Source organism: Micromys minutus, assembly GCF_963924665.1.
Source record: "Micromys minutus genome assembly, chromosome: 2".
Classification (NCBI taxonomy): Eukaryota; Metazoa; Chordata; class Mammalia; order Rodentia; family Muridae; genus Micromys; species Micromys minutus.
The window spans coordinates 70,213,137-70,232,985 of NC_137971.1; the positions used below are offsets into that span (position 1 = coordinate 70,213,137).

The window sequence follows — 19,849 nt, forward strand, 5'->3', positions numbered from 1 at the left end:
ACTAACATAGCCTTCAGGGACTGACTAACATCACCAAACACACCTGTGTAAACCCAAATGTGAGTTTATTGACTTATCATTTGATAGGCACATTGAAAGATTTGGACTCTTAGATTCACTCACTGGCCAGTGTCTGTCTTTTTGCTTCTTTATACCTGAACCCACCCAGCACATAACTAGGTCCAGAGTCCATCTTCAATAAAGGAATAAAGACTGATGTTTATTGAAGACTGAATACAAAGTGAAATTTTTTTTGTTTGTTTGTTTTTCAAGATAAGGTTTCTTTGTGTAGCCCTGGCTGTCCTAGAACTAGTTAGCTATGTAGACCAGGCTGACCTTGAACTCACAGAGATTCACCTCTCTCTGCCTCGAAAGTTCTGGGATCAAGGGCATGTGCTACCACTGCACAGCTGTGATTTTATTTTATTTTTTTTTTAAGATATGGTCTATCTATATATTTCTGCATCCCAAGTACTAAGATTAAAGGTGTGCACTACCATGCCTACCTAGGACTTCTTTTAAATTAGTTACTCTATATTTGAGATGTTATCCCTCCCCCCCCCCCCCGCTCCCATCACCCCCCCCCCATTTGCCTTCACAAAGATGCTCTCCCTCATAATCACCATCTCCACTCCATTTCCTTGGCATTACCCTACATGGGAAAACATGCCCTCCCTGGACCAAAGGCCTCTTCTCACATTGATGCCAGACACTGATATCTTCAGCTACATATGCAACTGGATCAATAGGTCTCTCAATGTGTGCGCAAAGGTTGGTGTTTCAGTCCATGGAAGTTTTGGCTGGTTGATAACGTTGTTCTTCCCATGAGGTTGCAATCTCTTTCAGCTCGGTCTTCTTTTTTAAAAAGAGATTTATTTTACATGTATGAGCCTGTTTGTATGTATGCACACTACGTGTGTGCAATGCCTGCAGAGATCTGAAGAGGGTATTAGATGCCCTGAAACTGTAGCTACAGATATTCAGAGCTTCCCTGTGGGAACTGAACAGAGTCCTCTGTAAGAGTAGCAGATGCTCTTAAATTGTCTCTCCAGCATCCCCACTTTGTCCTGGAATCGCCCCTTCATTCTTACCACCCATTCATAGCTGCCTAAGTATTTCCTGACTTTGTGACTCTGTTCCATCCCACCAACCTGTCACGGCCATGTTACCCTCTCATCCGGATCCTTCCCCAGCCTTTGAGCTTGTCTCTAAACCTCTCCCATAAGGCAAGCAGAGAGGCCTTTTCAAGCACCCACCAAATCCACTTTCCCTGCTACATGCTTCAGCTGACCCTGCTGAAGTGTGTCTTACACACACTGCTTCCTCCCACGGTCATCTCCTGCGCAGTCCGGCTTTTCCCAGCATTGACTTTGGCACACTCTCCTTCACACACACACCCCTCCCACCCCACAGACCCCTCCCCCATGTTAGTCCTAAGACCATCCACATCCTGTCCCACCCTACCAGTTGCTTTACACTGTAAATGCTTGTTTGTTTGACTTACTTCGTGGGCTGAGTTTTTGAGAGCAGGAACTTGATCAGCACCGTGTCCCCATCCTCGGGCACAATTCATGGTAAATAATAATTATTAAAAACAACAGTCGAGATGGCTCGTGCTTATTGGGCAACCACTGTCAGGTGCTCTGTGAATGACTTTACTTGGGCTCTCGTATTTGGTCATTGTGGTGGAAGCTGTGATATCCTGCTTTGATCTCCTTCTGGGCATGAGAAGCTGGTTCTACCCACTGTCAAGAATGCTGCAGAAACAACAGGGACCTGTCCCATTTCTCTGTCAACTGTGCAAAAGAACACAGACGTTTTGTTGTTCATGCTGTTTTGTCTATGTAGCCCAGGCTGTTCTGAAATGTGATACATAGACCAAACTGCCCTCAAAGCCAGCGAGATCTGACCTTCCTGCCCCCTAAGTGACAGGATTAAAGACATGCACCACCACACCCAATGAGATAGGAATTTTTATCTGTGTGGATGAGGAAATAGGCTTAAAAATGTTTAGTGATGAGCTCACCATCATGTAGACCAACTTCTTCAAGGACTATCCTAAGTGACAGAAACCACCTTGTTCAAGGTCAACCTTTCTTCAGAGACCCCCTGAATCCAGAGAACCAATCCCCTGAGGGTCATTCTCCCCAGACCCTGGATCCAACCCCAGACAGGGCTAATAGGCGATCCCAGCTCCTTACCCTCTGGATTTGCCTTCTGTTTTCTTCGGAACCACACCACAGTTCAGCCTAGTCTCTGTGTTGCTTTTAGAAGCCCAAGTCAGGCCAGACCTAGCAACGGAGACCTTCTATCCCAGACATGTAGGAGGCTGAGGCAGGAGGATCAAAAGCTCAAGGTCTGCCAGAGTTACAGAGGGACACAAATTGGAATAGTGCTCCTAGTAGGTCCTTGGCTAGGCAGCACACAGTTTCCTTTTCACAACTGGGGCAGCTTGACTTGAGAGATGAGTGCATGGAACTTTGTCTGGTGGAGGTTGGTTCTGGACTTCAGCAATTGTCTTGAGCTCATACTAATAATCTGGCATTCAGTAATAAGGTAACTGAGTCAACAGCACAATCCCACTAGTCTCTCTCTCTCTCTCTCTCTCTCTCTCTCTCTCTCTCTCTCTCTCTCTCACACACACACACACACACACACACACACACACCAAAGTAAAAAGCGGTAACTGAGAAGCATAGTTTTGTGTACATGATTTTTCTCAATGCCAAGACAATGAGCAGCAGGCAGCTACCATGAAAGATTCTCAATCAGCCCAGCAGTGACAGGTCCCAGCTGGCTTGACTCATACTTCAGGTCACAGACAAGCGGGCTCAAGCCCAGCTATGATTTTTAAATGAAAATGTCACCCAAAAGATTTCAGTGCCTGGAATGATTTAATACACTTCTAATGGAACACGAGCTGGCATCGAGACCAGCCGGTCCTCTCAGATCTATGCAGAACATTGATCATTTCAAATCATATTTGTTTGCCTTCGAGATGCTATCCATGAGAATGAATGCAGGCGGCGAGGTATGCCTTCTCTGGCCACTCCCTCCCAGGAGCCCTTTCCACAGTGGGCAGCCTCGGAAGAATGCGTAGGTGGGAGACGTGGCTTGAGAGAGCTATGGCTCAGGAGCAGGTGTTGGTGAGGAGTGAGGGCAGAAGATGTGCGGTCTGGTTATGCTATGGAGACTCATGATAATTCTATAAATACACCCTGGTGGAGGGGGCGGGGAAATCAATACGGTTGAGCTGCGAGCTTTTCAGGCTATTGCTCTAACGCTGCATCTGTTCGTCATTAAAAGTTGACGCCTGTGCCTGCTCCAACACAGCTGTCCTGCACTCTCTGACCTCCTGTGTGGCAGGTACATCCTGTAACGAACATCTGGCCTTTAATCATAGACAACCCTGTTGTCCTAGTTCACTCTCTGCTTCCCCCCTCCGCCAACTCCCAACCCCCAAAAAACGGTGGGAACAATGGAGGAGGTGCTGTAACTGTAAAGGATCGATCAGGGTTTTTTTTTTTCTTCAGTAAATTTATTTATTTGTATTCTTTAATCTTTTTCGGTTTTGTTTATTTGTACCGATTGTGTTTTGTTTTCTTTGAGACGGGGTCTCGCACTTTGTAGCTTTGTCTAGCCTGGAGCTCTCCGTGTAGACTAGGCTGGTCTCAAACTTCCTGTGATCTGTTGTGGAGTATTTACTCTGCACTGTGCCCCTGTTCCCAGAGATAAGGACTCAAAGGCTTTATTATATTTACAAACATCTTGGCTGTAAGCTTTGGCTTGTCCTCCATCTATCTTAATATATCTTAGTATCTTAACTTAATATCCAATTTATTCTAAGTCCTGCTGCTTACTTTTTATGTGTTTGTCCTTCACGTCCAGGGGCGAATCCTCCCAAGTTCCCTATCTGCCTCCTTTCTGGCTCCCAGATGTCCTACCTTCTATCCTTTCCTATAGGCCATTGTTGTTTTATTGACAGGCAATGCATACATGCATCGTGTGGGAGCACAGATGTATTTTTATGTGAATGTATGTATATTCTTGATAAAGGACATAGTAAGGCATCCCTGAATCTGAAAGTTTTATGGACAGTTGTGAGCCAAAAGATCCAGGCACCAGGAACTGAATTTGAGTCCTCTGGAAAAATCATTCTCAACTACTGAGTCATCTCTCACTCTGGTTTGGCAGAAGGGAAAAAGGAAGGAGAGAGTGAGTATGGGCAGAAGAGGGCAGGGCTTGGGGCTTAAAGGGGACAAATTAGAGTCACACAATGGCATGGAGGTGATCTCCAGGCAAGCTGGGACTGGCAGAAGAAAACCGACTGAACCTGCAGGGGCCAGATGGTGGAGTGATTGGCATTGTCTGGGAGGTTAAAGCTTATGGGAAGTGTGGTCAGCAGCTCAAGGGCAGGAAGAAGACCGCCCAGTTGGCTTTAACAGACAACACACCAATGTAGAGAGTAATGCTGTATGTCTGAAATCTGCTGGTGGAGCTGGAGAAATGGCTTAGTGCTTAAGAGTACTCGCTGCTCTCCCAGAGGACCTGAGTTTGGTGCCCAGCATGAGAGTCTTATAATCTCCTGTAACTGCAGCTCCAGGGGATCTGATACCCTTTCCTGGTCTGCACCCCCTACACACACACAAACACACACACACACAAATCTTAAGAAAATAAAATTTGCTGGAGGGAAGATGGAGAGTTCATGTCCACCCTAGACAATAAGACCCTCACTTCAAAATATACCTTCTCTCCAAAAAACAAGGATAATCATCTCCTCTACCAGGGGCCTTACACACAACATAGCCAAACCTGTTTCCCTCAGCTCCATTTTCCAGCCTTAAGAATGTTGAAGGAGCTGGGTGGAGGTGGTGCACACCTTTAATCCCTAAAGAGGTGAATCTCTGTGAGTTCAAGACCAGCTTGGTCTACAGAGCTAATTCCAAGGTAGCCAAGGCTACACAAAAGAAACCCTGTCTGGGATAGGGTAAGGGAACATTGAGAAAACATATTAAACATTTAATTACTTTTCTTGTTGCTGTGACTAAATACCTTACAAAATCAATTTAAGGAAGGGTTTGTCTGTCTCACAGTTTTCAGGGTAACAGTCTATCACAATGAGGAAGGCATGGCAGCCAGAGTGTAAGGCAGCAGCTTAGGGCATCCTCAGCCAGGAAGCAGAGACAGGAATGCTAGAATTTGCTTTCTTTTTTTCCTTCAGTCTAGGAACCCAGCCCACAGTGCTACCCATGGGTAGAGCAGGCCTTTCCTTCTCAATAAGAGGTGTGTTTGAATGGTGACTCTAAGTCCAACAGAGCTGACAATAACCACTAACCATCCCAGACATTAGGCTAAGATTGTCAGCACCCACATTATTTATCTGCCCAGCAGTCCGAGGGCACATGACTGCTATTGAGCCCATTAGAGGAAGTAGGAGTAGCTGTACGACCACTGAGAGAATTATTAAACCACTCAGGGGTACCTTCACGAGGGGCAAGAATCTGAAAGCAGATCTGTCTAATCCCACAGTCTCTACATGGACCACACACAGATATGCTCTTCTTCCAAGGTGAAGCTTTACTGGGTTGGATTTTTATCTTGTCTACTAGCAAATGTCACTATATCAAATGAGGATACACTGAATTAGGGTGGACACTAATCCAATGCCTGGCATCCTTATAAGTAGAGAGAAATGATAGACACGGAGACAGACAGACCAAGGGAAGAGCACCACATGATATCAGATAACCAGAATGTGCATTGATAAGCCAGGAGTTCCAAAGGTAGTTGGTGACCATCAGTGAAGATATAACAAGCAAGCAGGATTCTTTTCTAGCACCTTCCAAAGAGAGGGGGGGGATGGGAAGAGGGAGGGGAGGGGGGAAGAAAGAATGAGAAGGGAAGGGAGAAGGGGAGAGGAGAGGAGGAGAGGAGATAAGAGAAGGAGGAGAGGGGGAGGGGAAGGGAGCAGGAGACAGAGTGTCAGACAGCCTTGCTGAATCATCAGTTTTAGATTTCTGGCCTCCTGTGCTGTGAGGCCTATCACTTTAAGACCTGAGACCTGTCAGTCATTTATTAGGGTGACCCTAGAAAATAAAGACAGCAGACAACAGCCACACCATGAATCTTTATTGCCCGACTTCAGAGTGACACTCAGAACTATCACTTCTGTCATCATGGAGGAGTCCCTTTTAAGCACAAGTACAGATTGTTCCTTATCAGTCATGGAGATCCACCAAGGGAGATCTGCCCAGCATGGAGGTTGCAGGCACCCTACAGGCATGCCAGCCTTTTATATGAGAGCCCTGGGAGTGCAGTCTGTTCCTTATGTGTTCACAGCAAGTACCTCACCCACTGAGCCTCCCCACCCCCACAGCACTCCATCTGAGCTCTTCACAATGTCCCTGTGAAATGTTTTGTATTGGCCATCCGCATCTTCCTCATCTCCCAGGCCAAAGCAGGCTGAGGAACAACTCTCCTGGCCGCTCCTGGGCTCCTGGCCGCTCCTGGCTGCTTGCCATTTGGCTCTTTAGAAATGCAGCACTTTAATGTGGTAAGGAATGCTTTGCTTTCCCTCCATCACAGGGACTCAAACCTTCATCAGTTTTCAATTGTAGCCCTGACTAAACATCAATGGATTGACATTGTTACTAGTTCTCCCCCTCAACCTAGTAACTAGTGATAGGATTATCAGTATACAGGAAAGGAGTGGGAAATATACAGCTACTCCACTGACTATGTGACTGTAAAAATGACTGGACTGTGGGCTCAGCACCTGACCAGTGCTCACTCCCTGAGACTACTGTAATGGAGCATCACAAGCTGGCAGCTAAGACCCAGAGAAACATGCCATCTCACAGATCTGAAGGACAGAAGTCCATGACCAAAAACCTCAAAGTGGGGCGCTGGAGAGATGACTCAGAGATCAAGAGCATTGGCTACTCTTCCAGAGGACAGGGGTTTGATTTCACAACTATTTCTAACTCCAGTTCAGGAAATCTGACACCCTTTTGAAATATGCTTGTGTGCACCAAGAATACATGCGGTGCACATATATATGTGCAGGCAAAACATTCATACACATAAAAAGTAAGTCAATCTTTATAAAGAATGTTTTTAAAAATTCAAGTTGGGCGTGGTGGTACATACCTTTAATCCATCCCAACACTCAAAAAGTACAAGCAGGTGGGGCTTGTTGGAGGAGGTGTGTCACTAGGAGTACCTGCTGCCTGTGGATCAGATGTAAGGCTCTCAACTACTGTCTAGCACCTTGAACTCTGAGTTCAAGGCCAACCTGGTTTATATGGTGAGTTTCAGGACAACCATAGCTACATAGTAAGACTCTAAAAAAAAAAAAAAAAAAAAAAAAAAAGTGGAAGTATCAGGCAGTTCTGTGCCTCTCTTCCTGCTGGGTATCTTACTCTCTATTGTTGTGAAGAGTTACCATGACCAAGGCAATTCTTATAAAAGAAGGCATTTAATTTGGGGGCTTTTGTACCATTTCAGAGGGTTGGTCCATTGTCAGCATGGTGCAAAGCAGACAAGCATGGTACTGGGGCAGTAGTTGATATGAGCATTATACCTGATCCACTGGCAGCAGGCACTCCCAATAACACACCTCCTCCGACAAGCTCCACCCCCTAATCCTTCTCAAACTGTTTCATTTCCTGAGCATATGGAGGTCATTCTCTCATTCTCTTTCAAACCACCACACTGGACATCACTCCAATCTCTGCCTTGATCTTTCTTTCTTTCTTTCTTTCTTTCTTTCTTTCTTTCTTTCTTCCTTCCTTCCTTCCTTTCCCTTCTTTCTTTCTTTCTTTCTTTCTTTCTTTCTTTCTTTCTTTCTTTCTTTCTTTCTTTCTTTGAGACAAGGTCTTTCTTTCTCTCTACATAGCCCTGGTAGTCCTGGAACTCACTGTGTAGATCAAGTTGGTTTTGAACACACAAAGATTAGCCTGCCCCTGTCTCCCAGGTGCTGGGATTAAAAGCATGTGTCACCACTGCCCAGCTCTTTTTCTTTTTGAGTCAGAGTCTCATTCTGTAATTCAGGCTTAGAGCTCACAGCAATCCTCCTGCCTCAGTCCCCTAAGTACTTTATTCCCATTATACCCAGCTTCTCCTTATCATGACACTCTTTCCCTGTTTGCCTATTTGTGAGGTAGAGTTTTATTTAACCCAGACTGGCCTTGAACTTACTCTGTATTTAAGATGGCCTCAAACTGACTGTGGATCCTCCCGTCTCTATCTTTTGAGTGCTGAGATTGTTGGTACTTGTTGTCATGTTCAACCAATCCCCTCCCCTAAAGATCCATTACCAGTATGTCTTCACTAATTCTGTCTGCAATAATCTGATGTCCAAATATGGATACATGTCTTAGGGTTTTATTGCTATGAAGAGACACCATGATCCAAGCAACTCTTACAAAGGAAAACATTTAATTGGGGTTTACAGGTTCAGAGGTTCAGTTCATTATCACCAGAGGGCCAGGGGAACATGGAGGCATTCAGGAAAACATGCTGTTACATCTTGATCTGAAGGCAGCCAGGAGGAGATTGTATTCCACAGGCAGCCAGGAGACTCTTCCTCAGTGAGCAAAGCTTAAGCTTGAACATAGGAGGAGACCTCAAAACCCCACAGTAACATACTTCCTTTAACAAGGCTATACCTCCTTGCTAGGTATCTTACTCTCTAGTCTATTATTGTGCTGAGTCACCATGACCAAAGCAATTCTTATAAAAGAAGGCATTTAACTGGGGGTTAACTGGGGGCTTTTCCTCAGAGGGTTAGCCCATTGTCACCACAGTGCAAAGCAGACAAACATGGTGCAGGGGCAGTAGTTGAGAGCACACACATAAAATCAGGTCAAGTTGACATCTGGTGTCTTGACCTTCACCTTATTTTTGAGACAAAATTTCTCATCTATTGTCTGGACTGACTGCCCAGCAAGTTCTGAAGGTCCTTCTGTCCCTGTTGCCCCAGCACTGTCATTATAGGAGCCACATTGGCTCTGCTGGTGTTTTACACAGGCCTAGGGATTGGTTCTCACATTTGTGCAGCTATCTCCAGGCCTTCACTTCACTTTTCCCCTTAACAACCTCCCTGTGAAACAATCTGTATTGGCTACACATACCTTCCTCACCGCCTCCAGTACGTGTAATCTCTGTTCCTTTAACTGCTCAATAGTTGGTAGACATTTCAACTCTTCGTAGTGTCTATTCCTATGTAAGAAGTTATTTCTCTGTGGGTAAAATGAGCCAATTTCAACCAGATTAGAATATATTAAATGCAGGTTTATTGGGAAGCTGCTCTCAGGCGAGTTCACTGGCACCAAGGACCTCGGCCAGGGAAGTCACCACAGGAAGAGGTGGGAGGGAAGAGAAAGAGAGAAAGAGCTCAAGCACAGAGAAAGAAGGAAAAAGAAGGAGAAGAGAGAGAGGAGAGCCCAAAATGTCTGGATTATATAGGAAAGAACCTCTGGGGGAAGTTCAGGGATGGGGGCAGGGTATGCCAGAAATGCTAGGAGACCTTGGAGGCCAAATCTGCTTTGGTATGTAAAATGTGCACCTCAGTCCCTTGTCCCAGGGTCTGAAACCAAACATGACTGAGTGATAGTTTTTAGCATGACTGTGCAAACCAGACCAACCAACACCTCCAAGTGCAAATGCTTTGTCATCTGGCCAGTCCATTTTACATTTTCAGGTATTTTGCTAAATCCCTTGGAAGACCAGGGAGGTCAGCTTTGTGCAGACAGAGCTGAGTGCTTCTGTCTCTGACAGGGCTGGACCGTGCTAGCTAATGGTTTGATCTGCACTGAGTGGCTAACCCCCCCTCCCCCCCCCCCCAGTGTTTGCATTTGCAATGTCACTCTGCCCAGTGCTATTGGCCAGGTTTTCACATTTGGCTTCCTTTACTGTGAACAGTCTGTCCCTACTCTCTGCCAGTTTTTCTTTTAGAATTGAGGAGAAATGAAAGGGATTTTTACAGATGCAAAATAGGGAAGAGAATGAGGCTACCAGATCGCTGTGGAGCTCACAAAGCTGGGCACTGTCGGTGAAAAACAGCCTGAGGCGTTCCACCCCGGCTCCAGTTGCCTGGGATTTCTTTCCCCTCCTGCCCAATCAACAGCCATCTCTAGAACCAAAGGGAAAAGCCTGGAAATTAAATTCTGGCTTTGGCATTGCAAATTCAAGCTTGAAACTGAATTGTCTGAGAAAACACCAGGCCCTTTCTATAAGGCTGGTTTATCTCTAGGCACTAATAGCAGTTTGGTGGGAGGTAGAAGGAAAGAGGCTGTTGAATGCAGGCTTGGAAGAAAGCTGAAGACCAAAGGAGGCACTTGTGCCATGCAGGAAGGTCAAAGAGCAGAGCCAAGGATGTCTCCCTGGGCCACAGCATTCCTTTGCGGTTTCCCTTCCTCTACGTTTTTATAGTTTAGGGCTGGGCTAAGTTCAAAACCTCAGAGACTGACGTTTCTCTCCTTAGGTTGTTTGTAGGATGGGAAAAGCATCAGTACTGTTCTGTTGGCCTCTCTGCTGAGCAAGGTGGGGTTCAAGCACGTATCGGTGCTTCCTTCTCTCCTTTCATTTCCAGAAGAGGGATACAGTTGTTACCCCTCTGTCTTATTCTCTAGCGATTGACTCAATACCTCAATAATCCCTGAGCTCCAAGACTGTTCTGTAACTTTCAAGATGGTACCCTCTAGCTGATTATTTTTATACCTCAATTTGGTTGTGCCACTAGAGCTCAAGTATTTGGGCAAACATTGTTCTGGATGTTTCTGTAAGGATTTCTTGTTTGGTTGCTTTGGGGAGGAAATTATCACTTAAATACACACAGGCTTTAGGACAGAAGATGTAGCTCCATGAAACTTGCCTAGCACGTACAAGACCCTGGGTTAATCCTTAGCATTACCATGTAGAGCAAAGCAGATTGTCTCCCATAACATAGGTAGGCTCCACTCGGTCCACTGAAAGCCTTAGGCCAATACAGACTGGCCTCTCTGAGCAGCGGTGCAGGGCCGCCTCTGCTAGCAGACTGTCGGCTTCACTGGCTCTTCATCTCACTGTGCCCGGTGCCATAAATTCCATGACAGCTCCCCCCCCCCTTCTCTGGGAAACCTTGACTGCAAATGAGTTGTTTTCAGTGGTCATCAGAGGGGAGAAGCACGGGCTCACACAGCTCCAAAAGAGCTAGGACCCGCAGTCGGCTGCCCAGCACAACACACCGGTTTTAGAAACAAGTGATCGAGAAGAGCAGAGAGAGGAGATTGATCCAGAGTGACTGTGTTGGGAAGAGGGGGGCGTAAAGGGGTCCATAAGCTGGAGTTCGTCTTCTGGGTACTGATGCGAGTGTAGGCTTAGAAGGAGGATGGGGGTGGAGTTGGGAGTGGGAGAGATTTCTGTAATTAGGCAATCCTAACCAAGGTTCGGTCTGGTTGATCATTGTGTCGGTACTGCGAGGTGGTCTGAAGAAGTCCTTGTCATGCCTTGGGGACTTGAGGGGCACAGTCTGGTTCTCAGTAGTGGTCATTTCTGCTCCAAGGTACAGTCTGACCATCAAGAATAAGTGCTCTCATCTGGGCTAGGGGAAGATCTTTCCTGTGGAATTTGTTCTTTCTGGAATCTAAGGTGACTGCAGGTTTAGAACAGTGATTGTGTGTCTTCAGCCTGGAGAAAAGAATGAAATAAGTTAGACAGACCCTCCTTGAAAGATCAACACGCTGATCTTGTCTATAGGGACAAGCAGGCAACACACCATAAAGAAGACAGGCTTAACACAGAGGCACAGAAACCAAGTTCTGTTTTGTTAGTGTGAATACCTGGTGCCCAGCATCCAGAAGAGGGTATAGGATCCCTCAGGACTGGGGTTATAGACATTTATGAGTACCCATGTGAGTGTTGGGAATTGAATCTGGATCCTCTGCAAGAACAGCCAGTGAATGCTCTTAACCACTGAGATGTATCCATCCATGCATCCATCCATCCATCCACACATCCATCCATCCATCTATCCATCCACCCACCCACCCATCCATCCATCCATCCATCCATTCATCTATCCATCCATCCATCCACACATCCATCCATCCATCTATCCATCCATCCATCCATCCATCCATCCATCCATCCATCCATCCATCCATGTATCCATCCATCCATCCATCTATCTATCTATCTGAAGAGCAGTTTCTGGGTGCCTGTTTCAAGGCAATGTCTGACAGTGTCAAGATGAGGGATGCCAGTAGGAGAGACCTCCACCCAAGGAGGGCCTGAGAAGGAGGTGGAAATAAGTAAGGTCTGAATCAAAGTCACATTTGAACAGGTTGGGTAAGGAGAAAGGGTCTTCTGAGCAGAAAACCCAGTCACAGGAGCAAATGTGTAGAGAGGGGTTTAGGAAGGAGCTGGCAGTCATGCCTCCATGAGCAGCTGCCAGGGCTAAAACGAGACTCTCCCTACTTCCCTCCCGGTAGGCATGAGCGTATGACATACATCTCCATCATTAGGACATAATTGTGGGTCCCTTGCATGTATCTCTGTGGCTAACTTCATCCCACTCTTAGCAGAAGCTGATGTGGAATAACTTATGAAATTAATGAATTCGAGGAACAATTAGTTCTGTGCCCTGTTCCCAAAGGTGTCGGGACTCTGGAGATGACGGTTGTGAGGACCGCTCTGTCCTGAGTGCTTTATGTTCCAAAATACACACTTGTAAACAATCCAGACAGTACATAAAACTACAAAACAGACACTGGTATTTCCTCTGGCCAGTGAAGAGAGGTCACGGGAACAGGAGTAAATCACCTTCACTGTAAAGATGCAATCATTTATTGCTGTGTCGATGTCGGTCGGATCGTCTTCCTTGCTCTAGAACAAACACCCTCACATTCATCAAGCATCTGTGTGGACTAGTCAGGGTGTTTGTAGGGTCTAAATACAAGCAGACAGACAGCATAGGGCAGCCCTGCCCTCTGGGAGTGTCCCCAGTGAGAAGAGATTTTTCTAGAATCTAAGCTTTTAAGTGCTTTGTCCCTTTGGGTCCACTCCTTGGCTGTTGGACACATACTCTTGTGTTAAGCTTGAAAACAGTTTTTTTGTTTGTTTGTTTTTGTTTTTAAAGCTAGTTTCTTCCCCAAATTGTGCTGAATGCAAACAAAGAACATGTCTTCAAAGCCATTCCCTGTCCTCTAGAAGACTAGGGTGTGCCATTTAAAGAGCCTGTTTTCACGGCTTCGTCCTGGTCTGTCTGGAAACCCATCCTCCTTCAATGAGCTGTTTTTGTTTGTTATTTGTTTCTGAAGATCACATTCGTTTACTGGGGAGCAGCTATTCACCCAGACAGGCCAAACTGGTTTGGTGTGATAAGAAGTGTTGTTTTTCAGCTGGTAAGAAAGAACCACAAGAGTGTGCACTCTTTCCCTTCTTAATGCTTCACGTTCATAACCTCACGTGTATAAACAGCATAGATAGGCCGCCATTATTTGAAAATGTATTTTAAAATGTAAACAACTGTGCAGGAGAAACATTTCGGATACATCTTTTCCTCTTTAATTTTTCTTAGTTTTAGAGTTTAAATGTCTTGATTACAGTTTATCTACATACGTGTTCGCATGGCTGCATGCATGACTCGGCATGTAGGTGGACATCAGAGGACAGCTCTGCAAGGCTCAGTTCTCTCTTTACTATGTGGATGCCAGGGATCGAACTCAGTCAGGTTTGGAGCAAGCACCTTTACCCAGTGAGCCATCTCACCAACCCACCTTTTAAGGTTTTTGGGGGGGACAGAGCTTCACTGAGTAATCCAAGTCTGGTCTAGAACTGGACAGATAGCATCATTTGGCCTTGAACTTCCTGACACTGCTTCTTCAGGGTCAGGATTACAGGCATGTGCCACCTCATCTAACTTCATTCAACAAGCTTTCTTCCATCTCTCTCTCCTTTCATCTGTGTGTTTGTTGGGTGCTGGGGGTGAAATCCAGGGCCTTTGTTGGGTGCGTTAGGGCAGTGTTCTAGGGCTAAGATCCATCCCCAGCTCCTTCCTTGAATTCTGTAGAATTGATATTCTTGGATTCATGCCTGGAGTTTACCCTCAGCTGAGGAAAACTCATTCACCATCCAACTGTGCCAATACTCACACAGAGCAGGGGTGTCTTGCCTTGTCTGTAACTCATATAATGACTAAACCCTCTAAGAGCAGCCTGTCGGCTCCCAAGTGGAAGTGTACATACTCTCTTGGACACTGCTCACCAAGCTGGCAAGGGCACGAACGCATTTGCTGGTCAATGGCAACTGACTTTTTGGTGCAAATGGAAAGTAGGCTGATTGATGGTGTGCAAGAAGAGAGCAACCATTTAGGTTTTTTTCTATCTACATAAAGGTCCCTGACTGCTCATGATGGCAGTATGTGTGTGTGTGTGTGTGTGTGTGTGTGTGTGTGTATGAAAGCAAAACAGCCATATATATATAAAAAATAAAAGTGATAAATAAATCTTTAAAAAAAGAAAATTATGCAATGTTACACAGTTGGTGAGGGAAGAAGCAGAGCTTCCCCGGAGACCTCAGTTCTCAGCTAACGGGGAAAGAGCCAGATAGCGTCAAAGATTATTTCAGAGCAAAAGGCAGTTGAGTGTGGTGATGGATGGGATGGTTCCTTCCATGAGACCCATTAGATAAATTAGTTCTATGTGTTATCGCTGTGATAGCTCACGCCAAATGCAAATTTGCTAACTACGGCTTCACGAGAGGAAAGTCGCTGGTCAGCTCATTTTTACCACAGCATAACAACAGCAAGAATTTCCATGAAGCTTCGTTTTTATTAAGACTTATTTTACTTTTGTATGTGTGAATGTATATCTGTCTGTCTGTCTGTGCACATGAAGGCAGGAGTTGATGAAGGCCAGAAGATGACATCAGATTCTCTGGAACTGAGCTATATAGATGGCTGGAAGCTGTTAAGCATAGGTGTTAGGAACTGAACTCAGAACTGCTTTGTAAGAGCAGCAAATGCTCTTAAGTGCTGAGGCATCTTTCCCAGACCACTATGGGGCTTCCCATGTGCCACATAAAACTTCCTTTTCTTCCTCTTCCTCCTTTTCACCATTTCTCTCCTTCTCCTCTTCCTCCTCCTCCTCTTCCTTTTCCCCTGAGGATTAAATCCCAGGTCTCTACCTCTTGCCCAAATCATGTCCTGTTGTGGTAAATATTGAAAGAGGCAGTGCCTGGCTCCTGTGTGGTCCACTCTGCCCCCCCCCCCTGGCTGCTTCTGACCTGGGTGGTCCACCACCGTCCCAGTGTGCTGTTTTCACTCCCTTTCCCTTGATGGGTTGTTACCACTCCTGGCGCACACACATCTCGTTCCATGGGCCCTCCCAGAGTTCTCATTCCTAGAGGGCAGCAGAGCCAGATCTACATGCTCCAACTGCCTCTCAGTCATTGCTTTCACACACTGTCCTCCACAGCTTGGTAAAAATCAAGGTTCCAGAAATGTGTAACTTCACAATTAGATTTCTATGTTAAATTCTCAATCCACAATACATCCAAACAATAAATTCACTGCTAATTACTATAATATAAACCGCTCACCTAGACAAGATAAAATCGATCTAGTTCACCTTGACCTGAACCATCTCGCCCCACTGTCTCCATCTTGGTTTTCCTTTTCTTCTCTCTCCTGCCTTACAAAAACTTTGACACCAATCTACAATGTCCTCTAAGAGCTTAATCCTTATAGGACTTACTGAATCCTAGCAGGAAGCCCCACAGGGAGGGTGTTATAATGGCCACTTCCATGATCAGAAAACTGGGGTATAGCACGTTAAAGGAGTTTTCCCACAGTCACACAGAAGGGGGCTGGCCAGAGAGTTCTGAACTCCAGGCTATACAGCTTGCAGGGGCTTCCTGCCCTGTTAAGGCCATCCTCAGCAAAGCAAGCCATTTCCCTGGAGAATAAGCTTTTCCCTTTTAAGTATCGTTATAAATGTGGTTGGTGTTGTGGTTTGAATAAGAATGGCCCCCCATAGACTCAAGTGTTTGAAAACTAGGAAGTGACACTATCTGAAAAGTTTAGGAAGGTGTGGCCTCTGTGGCAGAAGTGTGTCACTGGAGTGGGCTTTTAGTTTTCAAAAGCCCATGCTTTCTCTCTCCCCACACCCTATGGCTGCAGATCAGGATGTAGCTCTCAGTGTCTTCTCCAGCACTCCACGGTTGCCACCGTGCTCCCCATGACAGATAGCGGGCTCTGGAACCATAGACAAGCCCCCAATTAACAATTAAATGCTTTCTCTTCCAAGAGTCTCCTTGGTCATGCTGTCTCTTCACAGCAATAGAGCAGTGGCTAAGGGTTGACCAGATGTATAACTGGCTCTGGAGCATGTAAGCAAGATAGTCTACAGGCAGCACACTCAGACTTCACTTTATAAAGTGTGAATTCCAGTCTGCCAGGACATGATTATTGGTGCCCTGAACTGCACAAAGGGGTCCTTTGTCCAGACACTACTTTTTGAGGTGGTCAGGAGGCTCTAGGAAATTGAGGAGTTGTTTTATGATGGGTCCATAAGGAGACTTTTCTTAGGCTTCCAGCGAAGTCTTTATTATGCAGATGTGGTCTTTTGGTGTTTACTAAAGCAGATTTGCTTTGTTCAGATGCCTGTGGAGGTATGTTTGCAGAGATGGCTATTGACAGGAACCAGCAGATATGTGGTCATTATTTCTAATAAGCTAGGTGACCTTCTGGAACCAAGAATACAACATCTCAAAGAGCCATATGCTCCTCTATGAGCTCCATGTTGGGGGGAGGGGCAGAGGGGAGGATGCTTTTGTGTATCTTGGATCCAAGGTCTTAGGCCTGCCCTCCATTTCTGCTGCCAGGTTAATCACACACTCACTGGAGCCACATGCAATTTCTTTCATGTTGCAGGTCCCTCAAGGCTTCTCCAGTGCTTGAACAGAGCTCAAGCGACAGCCAACACCAGCAAGGTTAACTCAGTGTCACCCCAGCTGTCCTTAGCAGCTCTCCTCTCAGCTCCCACCCTCCAGTCCTGCCTGGGACATCTAAGCTTCCGACACCTTCTGTAGCTTCCTGCTTGACATGTACTTCTCTCTTTTCCTCATCTGGCAAACTTCATCTTATACTTCAAGGGTCTTCTTGGGGACATTGTCTCCATGTCCCTAGGAGAGGGCTCATCCCTACCTATAATGTCATGGGTACTTGCGAACCAATTATTTGGATGCCTGTCTTTCTCTCCATACCAATAATCCGTTTATTTGCCTTTGCTCTCTTCCTGTGGTCCCATCACCTGGCCGGCATAATGCCTAGACACATTGGCAATACCGGGCAGGTTATATAACCTGACCTCTGCCACACTTACCATTTCATCTCTCCAAGATTTTTATGACCAGAGTCTAGGGCTAAAGTCACTCTATTTTGGAACCAGAATCCTACCTCTCTCTTTTCTAGAGTAAGACTGGACTCTTGGAAACCAACCTGGATTATAATGACCTGAGCCATAGGCTTTAATTTTAGGAATTGCAGCAAAGCCAAGTGAAGACGATCAGGAGGGAGAGGCAAGAAATCAGGAGCAGGGTCAAGGAGTTGAGTAACATGAGGAGAAGAGAACAGGAGAGAAGACTCAAGTTCTCTCGGAGTACACAGAGCTGCCTTGCTTCCTGGGATGCTTATCTTAGGGAAGTCAAGCTGGGATCTTGCATTGTTCGTGGTTTCTGAGACCAGTTCCTTGGTAGACAATCTGCAAAACTGATCATCGCTCCTTGTATCCACCCTTGCTAAACCCTTTTACACTGAATAAAGTGGATTTGTGGCAGGATGGAGGCATACTGCCTGTAATCTCAGCTCTCATGGGGTAGAGACAGGAAGATGAGAAGTTCAAGGCCAGTCTGGGCTATATAGTGTATGGTAACAGGACTGAGGGTGGGAAAAGGGTGAGAGGTTACAGAGTCACATGACGAGTCCCAGGAAATCAGACTTTGGAAGATCAGCCTCAGGGTGCAGAATTGAATTTATTGTATAGCCCATAAACTTATATACAGTGTTTGTGTCAACCCAGAGCCCCTAAGTCCTTGGCCAATCATATCTCACCACACTGTCACTGTGCTCCAATGAAAGCCCTACCTAATGAAGTAACTGAGGAGTGAAGGAGTATCATCACCCATGAGGACTTAGGTGAAGATGGGGGATTGCCCACTTTCCTGACATGTTCCTTTTTGCTGTCTTCATTTGAGGACCAGACCTGATTAAAAAAAGAATGTCATAAGGCACCAGCTCCAGGAACAGAAAATCCAGAAAAAAGGTCATAAAACCCCCTCCCAAAGAACAGCCTGAGGATAACCACAAAAATGGGGAACTATCTTATCTCAGAGTGGGCCATTTGCACTGGGCAGCCCTATCTTATCCTATGATTAACCATTCATGATTTAGAAATGCAGGCCACTGACCACCTATGACCCCCTAGCATCCACCAATAAAGTTTTAGATTATCTAATCCTTCTAGAGACTTCCCACAGTTCCTTATAAGAAGGCCTGAGCGCCTTTGTCTGGGGTCGTCTTTTCAAAACATGGTTGACCCCTGCATGCTAGATGTTCCTGCAGAATAAACACTCTGTCTTTCCATACTATTTGAGTCTGGGGTCTTCCTTCAGACCCTTACTCCTTTGGACCCTTATTTTTATAGCAAACTTTCAGGTTCCATCTCTGTCTCTTGATTCTTCAAGAGGAAGCAGTCACCATGTGGCAAAGGCCCCTGTGCATCCTGCATAGACGCTCATGCAGGGAAGCTGAGGCCTGTAGGCAACACCAACTCCATACAGGAAGTATAGCAACATGCAGGCAGACATGGTGCTGGAGAGGTAGCTGAGAGTTCTTGATCTGTATCTGAAAGCAGCAGGGAGAGAGTGACACTGGGCCTGGGGCTTCTGAAAATCCAAAGCCTGTCCACAGCGACGCACTTCCGACAACAAGGTCACACCTTCTAATAGTTCTACTCCCTATGGGTCTGTGTGGGCCGTTTCCATTCAATAACCACAATTCATAAAGCACGTTTTGCATTGCAAGGACTTAAATATAATACCAATAATTTTATTTATTTATTTAATAGTTATTACATTTCTACTATGTATAAGGCATTAGAAGACATAAAATGGGGCCTTTCTGGCGGTGAAGACCTCCCTACAAGAACATGCCTCTTGAAAAGGATCTCCTTCATCCCTCTCTAGAAGATGAGAAGAGGAAACACAAGAAAAAGTGCCTGGTGCAGAGCCCCAGTTTCTAATTTATGGACGTGAAATGCCCAGGATGCTATAAAATCACCACGGTCTTTAGCCATGCACAAACGGTGGTCTTGTGTGTTGGCTGCTCCACTGTCCTCTGTCAGCCCACAGGTGGAAAAGCAAGGCTGACAGAAGGATGGACGCTCCTTCAGGAGGAAGCAGCACTGAGAGCCCCTGATTCAAGGTGAGTGGGAACCTCCCCAATAAACACATTTTGGATTTAAAAAACAAATGACATAAAATGGGAACAGAGGGTAGGTAATCGTGTCTTCAGAGGACCGCAAATCTTGTGGGAATATTTGAACTTGCATACACACAACTAAAATACGTTACAGAAAAGTCATAAGCTCCACATCAGGGTGAAGGCCTTGTCTTGTGGGCCGTACTAAAAGTCTAAGGGAATCATCTCCCAGCTATAATGTGAAGCCCAGAGCTGTGCTTAACAGTTTGTGATGTTTGGCACCGGTAAATATTTATTAGCGAGTCTCTCTGTGCTCTTATAAAATCTTATGAGAAAAACAGGATGGTTCGCATTTAGAACCAAGAATGTCCCTCTCCTGGATTT

General features: G+C 45.8%; 1 pseudogene across 1 annotated transcript; it reads left to right on the plus strand.

Moving 5' to 3' along the window:
- Positions 1-19,193: 19,193 nt before the first annotated feature.
- On the plus strand, positions 19,194-19,452 carry LOC308416403 (small ribosomal subunit protein eS27-like; annotated as a pseudogene). The gene has a single exon. The product of its transcript is annotated as a small ribosomal subunit protein eS27-like (transcript).
- The last annotated feature ends 397 nt before the right edge of the window (positions 19,453-19,849 follow it).